This window comes from Podarcis filfolensis (genome assembly GCF_964270895.1).
Source record: "Podarcis filfolensis genome assembly, chromosome: 9".
Taxonomy (NCBI): Eukaryota; Metazoa; Chordata; class Lepidosauria; order Squamata; family Lacertidae; genus Podarcis; species Podarcis filfolensis.
This window is the reverse complement of record NC_139610.1, coordinates 17,232,608-17,245,336: the sequence shown is the minus strand read 5'-3', so window position 1 is coordinate 17,245,336 and position 12,729 is coordinate 17,232,608. Positions and strand designations below refer to the sequence as shown.

At 44.4% G+C, this 12,729-nt stretch overlaps 1 protein-coding gene across 1 annotated transcript in view; it reads right to left on the bottom strand.

Annotated features, from left to right (window-relative positions):
* The window catches only part of PGCKA1 (PDCD10 and GCKIII kinases associated 1), a 61,079-nt gene extending 56,066 nt beyond the window's left edge, over positions 1-5,013 (bottom strand). The window contains exon 1 of the mRNA XM_083630766.1: positions 4,819-5,013. The gene's annotated coding sequence lies outside the window, so the exon portion shown is untranslated. The remainder of the gene's footprint in view (positions 1-4,818) is intronic.
* Positions 5,014-12,729: the final 7,716 nt, after the last annotated feature.

Below are 12,729 nucleotides of genomic sequence, written 5' to 3'. Positions count from 1 at the left end.
GTTTCCCACTTCTGAATAATGTGGGTATGAAATCCAGACTAAGACAAGATTCGCTTAGGAATGGTTTATTGGTGTTGTGCCAAAGACATTGAACAGTTGTATTTACCTCCCTGACCAAATATTTGCTATTCTCTTTTAAAGTGTTCCAGGAACATATGACGTCACTAAACATCTCTCTCACATTTACCTTTGAGTATCTTACAATGCTGGATGTCCAGGACCCACCCAGCCACTATGTACAGTCGTTATTTAAAATAAAAGTGAAGGCACAATAAAAGAGCTTGGTGGCCACTCCCTCCCCACACTGGCGACGTAGCAAGCAAACAGTAGCAGCAATCGTCTGTATTTCCTTAAATAGATATATATATGTATAGGGGCCATTGAGCTAAGCACTTCTTGTCCCTTACTTTTCAGTGGGAAACATCTATAAGTTCCAAGAACGTAAGAACTGACTGAGAGTTCATTTCGCCTGGCATTCAGTGGCTAGCCACATGGTTCCAAATACCTTACAAATAGGCCATAGAAAAGACAACAACCCCATTCTGATATTTATTCCCTGTATCTGGTGTTCAGAGACTATGAAGACAGAGATACCACTTCAGTATCATGCAAAACAGATTTTGATAGATCTGTTTTTCTGTCACAACCCGCACCACCACCCTCCCTTAAAGTGATCTGTGCGGGAGGCACATTTGCAACCTGCAGAGTTCGCAACCTGCAGCGCCGCGTCTGTGCATGTGCAGGTTGCGATTCGGCGCTTCTGCACATGCGCAAAGTGTGATTTAGCGCTTCTGCGCATGCACGACTGCCAAAACCCGGAAGTAACCCATTCTGGTACTTCTGGGTTTTGGCGCGTCCGTAACCAAAAAAAACGCAACCTGAAGCGTCTGTAACCTGAGGCATGACTGTACAGTGGTACCTCAGGTTACATACGCTTCAGGTTACAGACTCTGCTAACCCATAAATAGTGCTTTTGGTTAAGAACTTTGCTTCAGGATGAGTACAGAAATCGTGCTCCGGTGGCGCGGCAGCAGCAGGAGGCCCCATTAGCTAAAGTGGTGCTTCAGGTTAAGCACAGTTTCAGGTTAAGAACAGACCTCCGGAACGAATTAAGTACTTAACCTGAGATACCACTGTGTTTGATACCATTTAATAGTTCCAGTCTAAGCTGAAACTGATTCCACGATACACCATCAGTTCTGCCAACAACTGCAGTCAAGATCACTCCAAAGTCAAGGCTTCATCCATAGCATGCCCTAGATTTGAGTAGATTGCCAGCTTCCTCTCCTGTTTTCTTTCCTTAGTACCAAAAAGTGGTGCCACCATCGAGAAGGCTCTGCCCTACATCAGGGGCTTCCCCTGTAGACCTCAGAAGGTTGGAGTAGACATCTCACAAGATATGCAGAGCCCAAGCAATATAGGGCTTTGACGGACAAGACCAGCACTTTGAAACTCAGTTCCTTCAGCATTGGTGAAATAAGCTCACTAATATTGGCATTAATTAATGACTCTGAAACAACTGCAAGTTCCAAGCAAATTTCTAATGTAGTTAGGTAAAGGGACTCCTGACCATTAGGTCCACTCGTGGACGACTCTGGGGTTGCGGCGCTCATCTCGCTTTATTGACCGAGGGAGCCGGCGTACAGCTTCCGGGTCATGTGGCCAGCATGACTAAGCCGCTTCTGGCCAACCAGAGCAGCGCATGGAAACACCGTTTACCTTCCCGCCGGAGCGGTACCTATTTATCTACTTGTACTTTGACGTGCTTTCGAACTGCTAGGTTGGTAGGAGCAGGGGCCGAGCAATGGGAGCTCACCCCGCTGTGGGGATTCGAACCGCTGACCTTCTGATCGGCAAGCCCTAGGCTCTGTGGTTTAACCCACAGCGCCACCCACGTCCCTCATGACTGGATACCCCTCCCTTTAAAAATAAAAATAATCAGTAATACTAGGGTTTCTGATTCAGATCAATGATCCAGGAGATTAACTGATTGGTCTGCAGTCAGCATGCCCATATTGTTTATTAAATTCAGACAGCAACACTTTCTTTTTAGAGTTTTGCAAAGTTCTCTAAGATGCACACCAGAGCCACTACAAATGCATGAGTTACAGTATGTAACACACTGTAGCTAATTTTTCGAGGGGACACCTCAAATGTTTAATGCAAACATCTACAAGGCTGTACAATATGTGCACAAAGTCTCTTTAAATCCCCAATGGAAATAACTGATAGAAAAATAGATACCAGGATTGTCAGACACAGCAACTAACAAGATCAGTGAGTTGAGCACAGCAAAACAGCATTGTGTTCTAGAACAATCATAGCATTAGATTTATAGGCCGCTCACTCCCAAAACAGAACTGTCCTGAAGGAGAAAGGTGACTGTTTTTTCCCCTGCAACAGAACTAAGAGTCTGGCAACATCTTAAATACTAATACTTTTATTATATACCACATACTTTCATTGGTTTATGTCTAAAGGACAATGCTAGTTCGTGAAAGCTTATGCCATAATAAGTGTGTTTCAGAGCAATCCTAAGTACTGTATAGGAAGCCAGTGGAATTTATGCTAACATAAATTCATCCTATTCCAAACTCTATTCAGGATTGAGACAACTGACAGCTGAGGTGGCTCAAGTCTGGCAGAAAGAAAACAAGCCATTACAATAGAACTTGACTTACAGCACTTTGTTTGCCAATGTAAATTTGGTTAATTTACCAGTTGTGTCTGATTTAGGGCAGACGCTATGGGTGGATTTGCCCCTAAACTGCACAGAGCCAACAGGGTGCCAAATTGAGAAGATCCATAATTGAGAAGATCCATTTGGGGGCGCCAAATTTTGGCCTCACATAGGGCGCCATATCACAAAAGATTACTGAAGTCTACTCTTGGTTGCTATGTCACATGACTGAGCTAAAAGAGGTTTGGAATACAGTCGTACCTTGGAAGTCGAACGGAAACTGTTCTGGAAATCCGTTCGACTTCCAAAACATTCGGAAACTGAAGCATGGCTTCCGATTAGCTGCAGGAGCTTCAGAAGCCGCGTAAGCCCCATCAGATGTTCAGCTTCCAAAAATAGTTCGCAAACTGGAACAGTCACTTCCGAGTTGGTGGCGTTCGGGAGCCAAAACGTTCGAGAACTAAGCTGTTCGAAAACCAAGGTATGACTGTAGTTGTAAGTCTCTCCTTGCCCAGCCTGCCCCTGCTATACCCCAAACCACACTTTTGGGGGACTTACTCCAGCGTAAGTTTCACTGGCTTAAGCTGGCTGAGCCAGTATAGACCTGGTTCAGCTGGGTTGAGCGAGTTCTGCCAATGTGGCCTCAGCTGAGCTCAGCCCACATCTCTGTCTGTTCCAGGCTTGATCTTGCCAGCAGATCTTGGCTATGGGTTGTGTGCTGTTAGGTGTCATTTTTTCCATTCCCAAAGTGGTCGTAACAAAAACAGTCTCCTAAAAGACACCAAGTTACATCAAATGGAAATCACCGGTGGAGGAGGTGGGAGAATCTCCCTTTCTCCCGCCATTGTCCTTCTTTCATCGGACATGTAGAACTTGACAGCAGCAACTCAAGACAATTATTGCCTAAGTTCACATTCGTACATCTACCTGATTTAGAATCAGAAGCATGCTATTTTTTCAGACTCTATCATTATTCACTTGCCTTCCTTAAAATCCCATTTACACCCCCAGCCACTAGCTTCTTATGCGAGATGTTTTTGCCCACGTTCCCTGCCAAACACACACTCATCAGAGATCCTCATCTGTATACAGTGGTATCTTGGGTTACATATGCTTCAGGTTACATATGCTTCAGGTTACCGACTCCGCTAACCCAGAAATAGTGCTTCAGGTTAAGAACTTTGCTTCAAGATGAGAACAGAAATCGTGCTCCGGCGGCGTGGCGGCAGCAGGAGGCCCCATTAGCTAAAGTGGTGCTTCAGGTTACGTTTCAGGTTAAGTACGGACAGTTTCAGGTTAAGTACGGAACAGTTTCAGGTTAAGTACGGACCTCCGGAACAAATTAAGTATTTAACCCGAGGTACCACTGTATCTGTTATCACACACAAGTTTGCAAATGTGCATTTAATGCATTCACTTCTTTTTCAATTGTAAGAAGAATTCTCTTGAATTTCATGGAATTTGAAATCAATAGGCGAAGCCACTTTTCACACAAAACATATCACAAACTTTCGAGAGACATGTGCCAAATATATATTATTTCCCCCCCAAGCAATTCCCAACAATTGCTGCCCATCCCCATGCATGTTACAATTTAAAGTCAGGAGTCTGTCAACCTGATATTCAGCTCCAGATCTGGGGCTTAATTTGCAAACTGGTAGTATCACACAGAGGTCTCTGACAACAGACAGTCCCCCCACTTTACGAGATCTCACCCCAAGGGTAAATCTGGATTAAATTGCCAGGGAGTGGGGACAGGAAATATAGGCTGGCACTTGATGCTTTCAATATTGTGTGGGTGCTGTAAAAAGCCTTTCATGCACGAGTAGCCCTGTTCCCACGATAAACACCTGTCAGCATCACCGTTCAACCTCAACCCATCTGTTGAAGAAATGCACAAACGAGAAGTTTTCAGAAGTCTGGAGCCACTGATGGCTAGAGGAACGTACTTGCTGGTTTTAAAGTAGAACCCAAGAGTGCTTCTTGCAGCAACAGGTGAAACTCTTAATAGGTTTCTATCCGAAAGTAGCATCACAGTCCTTCTGCTACAACACAGAACATTATGCCAGGTGTCTCAGTTTCAAAAGCCTCGCAGGGAAAGTGGCAGAAGTTTTGAAAGAGAGAAGAGCTTCGCTTACCTGCAGCTTCTGCGCTGTTGGGGAAACGGAGCTGGCTCCTGATTAGGATCTCCCATAGCTTAAGCCCGGCTTCTGCATTTGAATGCTAAACATGTAACAAATGCCTCCTTTAGCAGGCGGGAGTTTGCATGACCTCCTAATGAGAGACACTGTCGCGAGTGTCATTGGGCACCCAGGAGTCATGTGACGGAAGATGAAAATAAAAGCCTTTAAAGTTTGCATTTAATACTTCCTAGACTCTGTAACCCTTTACCTGCAAGCTAGGAAACCTGCCAAACTTCATTGCTCCTGCAGGGTGGAGGGGGGGGGAGGGCAAACAAACATCCAGCAGCTCACGTGATGGCTTTACTACACAATGGCTATTTCTGTAGCAATCCGAGCAAGGTTCTTGTGACCGTGCTTTTGTGTCTTTTCGGTAATTTCCCCCCTCTGGAAGTCACAAAATCGACAGCTCTCTTCCTGCTGGGTGAATTGCGCTCAGGAACTGGAAACACCACTACTCTTGGCAGCGCTCTATGGAAATAAAAGCTCCCCATGATCTCCTTTCCACCCAAGGGGACACCTGAGCAGACAGGTGTAGCACTGGAGAGCAATGTCAGAAGTCTCTATTGGATATTCCCCTTCCAAAGAATACCACCGGCATTGTTTACATGAGGAGACCCTGGGACAAGAAATGCCTTTGGAGTGTGTTATTTCTACCAGCAGCAAGTAGGGTTGTCAGGTGACCAAAACAAAACACCAGCCTGGACTTGTGACTGTTATCAGCAACCCGAGGGGCAGAAAACCATAGTACAGTGGTACCTCTGGTTAAGAACTTAATTCGTTCCGGAGGTCCGTTCTTAACCTGCAAGTGTTCTTAACCTGAAGCACCACTTTAGCTAATGGGGCCTCCTGCTGCTGCTGTGCCACCGCCGCGCGATTTCTGTTCTCATTCTGAAGCAAAGTTCTTAACCCGAGGTACCACTGTACAGTGGTACCTCTGGTTAAGTACTTAATTCGTTCCGGAGGTCCGTTCTTAACCTGAAACTGTTCTTAACCTGAAGCACCATTTTAGCTAATGGGGCCTCCTGCTGCCGCCGCGCTGCTAGAGCACGATTTCTATTCTCATCCTGAAGCAAAGTTCTTAACCTGAGGTACTATTTCTGGGTTAGCGGAGTCTGTAACCTGAAGCGTATGTAACCTGAAGGGTATGTAACCTGAAGCTTCTGTAACCCGAGGTACCACTGTATACACGTAACCACATGTGAATAACTCAAGGGCTGTCACATGGAAGACAGAGCTAGTTTGTTTTCTCCTGCTCTGCAGGGTAGGCCTCGAACCAATGGCTTCAAGTTACCAGAAAGGAGATTCCGACTCAACATCAGGAAAAACTTTCTGACAATAAGGGTTGTTCGATGGTGGAAGGGTCTCCCTCGGGAGGTGGCGGACTCTCCTTCCTTGGAGGTTTTTAAGCAGAGGTTGGATGGCCATCTGTCATGGATGCTTCAGTTGGGATTCCTCCATTGCAGAGGGTTGGACTGGATGGCCCTTGGGGTCCCTTCCAACTCTATGATCTGCACATCAAATTGCTATTAAAGACATAGCTACAGAGGTGATTGAAGAGCTGGCAAGCCTATGAGAAGCAAAGACTGGCTTTCACAGCCTTGAGCCTAGCAATGATTAATCTGCTAATTATGTGCCATTGGTTTCAGTCACATACCTCCTTCCAGGTAAGGGCTGTAGCTTCAAAGAGATACAATTGAAGGAAGCAAGGTGCACACGTCACACAAGGAACTCGGTTGCCTGAGGTGTTCCTGTGCACCCTTTTGGCACACAAGAGTTCTGCACGACGAGTTGCCAAAATTTGGGTGCTGGTTTTGGCAGACGGCATGAGAGCTCCTTCACTGTACAGACGGAAGAAAATGAAGACTGAAAATGATGTATAGGTGGTACTTACCACCAGTCAAGTTATCGCAAATGTATAAATCAGAAGATAAGAAATGTTGGAAATGTAAAGAAGTAGAAGGTACATTTTATCATATGTGGTGGCAGTGCTAAGGTATAATTTTTTGGGGGGAAATTATACATAATGAACTGAAGAAAATGTTTAAAATAACCTTCGTTAAAAAACCAGAAGCCCTCCTATTAGGAATTATAGGAAGAGAAATACAAATAAATAAAAATATTTTCATCTATTTGACTACAGCCGCACAAATATTGATAGTCCAATGCTGGAAAGAGGGGAAAATTCCCACATTTTTTTGGGCAAATTAAGTTAATGGAATATGCAGAGATGGCCAAACTAACTGGTAGACTTAGAAATCAGGATTGCTAACAAATTTAAAAATGAATGGGGAACTTTTATTGCATATATGACAAAGCATGGTATACAAGTAAATACATCAGCAGGATTCTAAAAAACACTTGCAATACTATCATAATAGATAAAAATAGATATGAATGGATGGAAATATGATTTGGACACGCGCGATTTAACCATGAAATAATGGAGGGGGTAGAGGGAAGTCGGGGGATTGGAGAAATCCCATATTTCGGTACTGTATTGAATGTACAAACATTATGCAAAATGATACAGTTGTTTAATTTGTTTATTTCTTAATGTTTATTGTTATGTTTGTTATAATGAAAACCAATAAAAATATTATTTTTTTATATATATAGAGAGAGAGAGAGAAAAGAAAATGAAGACTGCGAGTGTGGAGTAAGAAAGGGCTTCTGGGATACAGAATTGCAAATCACAGAGCCATTCTTTATTTCCATTGCTGTAGGCTAAGGAACTTCTACCCTCATGGGTTTTAAAAAAGCAGCTGTTGTTTTAATTTAGGTAATAATGCAAATGTTAAGCCTACATTGAGCAGAATGCTCCTTTGCATAAGCCATGGGTAGGCAAACTAAGGCCTGGGGGGGTGGGGCAGATCTGGCCCAATTGCCTTCTAAATCCGGCCCACGGACGGTCCAGGAATCAGCATGTTTTTACATGAGTAGAATGTGTCCTTTTATTTAAAACACATCTCTGGGTTATTTGTGGGGCCTGCCTGGTGTTTTTACATGAGTAGAATGTGTGCTTTTATTTAAATGCATCCCTGGGTTATTTGTGGAGCATAGGAATTCGTTCATTTCCCCTCCCCTCAAAAAGAATATAGTCTGCCGCCCCCACAAGGTCTGAGGGACAGTGGACTGGCCCCCTGCTGAAAAAGTTTGCTAACCCCTGCCCTAGAATATAGTCCAGAATCATCCATAAATGTTCCTTTGCAGAAAAAAATGGAAATAATATTCATAGAAAGGAAGTTTGGAAATCTCTGGCATAACAAGGTATGGTTCTGGTAAATGGCACCAGAAGTTGCTTTCGGAAAGCTGGCTCATTCACTGAGCTTCTCGTTGTAAAGTTGGAATAGCAGCAACTAGTCAATGTTTTTCCCCCATGAGGATGAATAAAGGAGTGTTATCTGCATACAGCCTCTAGGATAATAGGGAATATACTGTAAGTAATTTAGCTATGAGCAGGGCTGACTCAAGACATTTTGGCGCTTGAGGAGTACCACAAAATGGTGCCCCTCTCTCCGCCGAAGAAGGAGTGAGTGAAGATTGACATCAGAAACAAGGGGATCTACATTGGGATCTGCTGCCTCTGTGGATCCTGCCACCTGAGGCAGTTATTTCATGGGTTGGCTGGCCCTGGCTATGAGAATTCATGTTTCTAGTTCTCCAAACTCCACTGACTACATCCTTGATGAATTAAGGGAATGGCTATCATGCCAAACTGTGGAAAATAAAAAAGCTATTAAAATTTACTCTTGCACGTGGCTGTTTTTATTGGCAGTGATAAAGGCTGAGTAGGATTTGATATCTGGTTCTCCCCATCTCCATATGGATATACAGTCGTACCTTGGAATCTGTTCCGTAAGTCCGTTTGACTTCCAAAACGTTCAGAAACCAAAGCGCAGTTCTGATTGGCTGCAGGAAGCTCCTGCAACCAATCGGAAGCTGCGTCAGACGTTTGGCTTCCAAAATCCGTTCAAAAACAGGAACAATCACTTCCGGGTTTGTGGCGTTCGGGTGCCAAAACCTTCGAGAACTAAGCTGTTTGAAAACCAAGGTATGACTGTATAGAATATTTCAAGGGCAGACCCAACTTGCTATAGTGATTGTGAGTTTGGACACTGACTTCAATGGCAGGTAAGCAGTGCCCTTTTACTTGTGTCTTCAGTGAATATGCCATGACAGGTGTTCAGAGAGGGGAAAACAAGTCAACTGCGCCATCTAGCTGCAATATACAGCTGTTTACCTTTCCTCCAAAATTATTAATCCCAAACCCTCCATACGAATTGGAGAACGAAATTATTATTGTGGCCACAATAGCAAATGCATTCCAAAGGTGGAGGGCAAGCTTCTTGCCTCTGCTTGGTGTGACCCACATCTTCACTATATCTCATGGCAGTAGAACTCTTGACATGTGACTTCCCCACAATTTCTTCTGCTTTCCCTCCTGCTAAGCATTGCTGTCAGCCTGGGCTTAAGTCTACCAAGACCCATTTCTCTACTGCAACCCACCGTTTTGCAATCTGTAGTCCAGGAACGTTTGCAGTGGTTCCATTTGCGAGTTGCGAAGTTCACATCAATTCTCTGGTGGCCTTAGCCAAGCCACCACATGTTGTTGGCATCCGTCTGTCTCAAAAGACAATGGAGTGCGCCTCCGGGGGTGAAGTCAAACCTCTGTGTTGGCAGCACTGAAGTGCTATCTCCAGGGTGCAAGCCTGGGCAGTGTCTATGGGGGTCCTGGGTTGCCCAGATGACAAGACCTCTTGGCCTACAAGGAGGAATACAAACAAGACACTATCCAACGGTCTTAGGGACTCCACTCTGGATCTGTGTAGTCTTTCCTTCAGCAATGACAAACCTAGACAGCATCTTAAAAAGCAGAGACATCACCTTGCCAACAAAGGCCCGTATAGTTAAAGCTATAGCTTTCCCAGTAGTGATATATGGAAGTGAGAGCTGGACCGTAAAGAAGGCCGATCACCGAATAATTGATGCTTTTGAATTATGGTGCTGGAGGAGACTCTTGAGAGTCCCATGGACTGCATGAAGATCAAACCTCTCCATTCTTAAGGAAATCAGCCCTGAGTGCTCACTGGAAGGACAGATCCTGAAGCTGAGGCTCCAATACTTTGGCGACCTCATGAGAAGAGAAGACTCCCTGGAAAAGACCCTGATGTTGGGAAAGATGGAGGGCACAAGGAGAAGGGGACGACAGAGGACGAGATGGTGGGACAGTGTTCTCGAAGCTACCAGCATGAGTTTGACCAAATTGCGGGAGGCAGTGGAAGACAGGAGTGCCTGGCGTGCTCTGGTCCATGGGGCCACGAAGAGTCGGACACAACTAAACGACTAAACAACAAGAAGTCTTTCCTTCTCCTGAAGATATACCACAAGGTAGCAGAAGTTTAGGACCAGCGTTTTCCTTTTCCAAGAAGGGCTACCTTCCCAGGTTGATGAGCCCCATCTGCCCCTCACTTCCCTCTACACCATGTGCAGAAACCACCTTCTTGACTGTTGGACCCACTATTGGCCACGTCTGTTCAATCTGTTGGAGCCTGTCTTTGCATGCAGAGGAAGCCTGTAACTCATTGAGGGTTTGAGACCCATCGGCTACCCTCACCTGGTTTGGCCAACCAGTTGAAACTGTTCCCGTGTTGTGGCCACTGTTGTACACCGACACCTTCTAGGAGCCACAGGTGAGATCTGACTGCAAGGTGCAGACCCAAGGTGGACTAACTACCCCAGAAGCACGATGTGTCCCCCACCAGAGGTACTAACTCTCCCCTAACACCCCCAAGTCACAACTAGCTGTTGCTAATATGGGCACAACAGAACAAGGCTTTCTTTTAGAGCCAGTGTGGTGTAGTGGTTAAGAGCGGTAGTCACGTAATCTGGGGAACCGGGTTCGCGTCTCCGCTCCTCCACATGCAGCTGCTGGGTGACCTTGGGCCAGTCACACTTCTCTGAAGTCTCTCAGCCTCACTCACCTCACAGTGTGTTTGTTGTGGGGGAGGAAGGGAAAGGAGAATGTTAGCCGCTTTGAGACTCCTGAAGGGGAGTGAAAGGCGGGATATCAAATCCAAACTCTTCCAAACTCTTCTTCTTCTTACAGGGTATTTTCGTGACCGCATATGTGAAATGCTTTGAAAAGTTAAGGAAAAGGCTCGCTGTACAAAAACCATGTATTGCTATTATATTTGCAACATGTCCAGCCAGGTATATATGATTTCCAGAGAGATCTTTATCAGGGAACAGCTGATCATTTTACAGTCATACCTCGGGTTGAAGTAGCTTTGGGATAAGTATTTTCGGGTTGTGTGCTGTGGCGACCCAGAAGTTACGGAGCGCATTACTTCAGAGTTTCACTGCTCGCGCATACAGTCAAAATGACATCATGCGCATGTGCAGAAGTGGTGAATTGTGACCTATGCACGCGCAGACGCAGGTTGCGTTTGCTTCTGGATGTGAAGGGGCTCTGGACCAGATCCCGTTCGCATCCAGAGGTACCACTGTAGTGTAATACTCAGTGGGCAGATTCATCCTTCCACTGCAGTCCTTAAGTGAAGTACTTTTTTTTCTATAGGAGGAACTGGCGGCCATTAATTTATCTCGGAAAAGTAATGTAGCTAGATCAGGAAGAATAAAAGTTGTATAGTCCATGAGGCGGGGGCTTAGCTTCACCTTAACCTTGAATCAGTGTTCCAGGTTTTTAAGAGGAGCAAGTGTACCTCCTCCATCTACAATCTAACCAGCTGTAGCTCTCTGTCTTACAGAACTCAATGAGTATCATTGGGAACTGTGCTCCTCAGCTCTCTGAAAATCCTTCCATTTGATTTCACGCCTTACCATGATTTTAGCAAGTTACAAAGCCTTGGGAATGGGATTTTATTCAGACTAAGTGATGATTACTGCTCATTGCCACTGGTCAGCAAAGCTGTGGGGCACCGGCAGAGAACTTTGAAATTCCATTTGCACTGTGCTACTCATCTGGACCGACACCAGGAGGAAATTTGCTTTTGCGAAATAAACAAGGTAGAAATCGCGCCCTAGTTTCATTATGTAGTTTATATTTATTCATACAAACAATGCATACACAAGACTGTATATTGTTTGAAGACAGCAATAGATTTCTAATTTAAACAACTCTGTAACAAAATTTAACTAAATTTAACATTTATGAAAATATAAATCTCTGATTGGGTAGTTCTTCCCCAACGATACAAAGTTTACATAAAAACATTCAATATGATCTATTGGTTGCAAACAAGTTAGGAAAATCATTCAAGTCACTTGATATATATATATATATATATACACTAGATTGGCTTTTACATAGAATAGTCACACACTGTAGTTATTCCCTAGTTTAGGGATTTGTTTCCTGGAAATTTGGTCACTAAGACTCAAAACAGAAGTGATAGTGGCAGACCCATCTGTTTCAACTCGGGTCTGTCCCAAACATGCATAAAGCGTGGCTTGCGTGTGTCCAAATTTTAAAGCCAACGGGCATATTATTGGGGATGCACCTATAGTTAACCTCTTTTGCCAAAGGTGTTTGTATCTTGACTGGCATTAAGAGCCCAGTTAAGGGAAAGAATTGACACTGGAGAAATAGTTGTTGGGAGCAAAGGTTTAGCACCTCCACTCCTGAAACCTTTTCCCTTTTTTAATAAATGAAAAAATCAAGCCACTTTATATGTAATTAGGGCAGACTCCAGCCTAAACAAACAGGTACCCTACTCTCGAGTAGTGCCAGAGTTCAATTTTCAACATCTAAGAATACAAGCAAATCAGTTTCATTCACATCCTTTGAAACGTGTGCCAAGGACATGCCACATTTAAGATAAGCAGTAAGGAAAACAAACCTCTCAC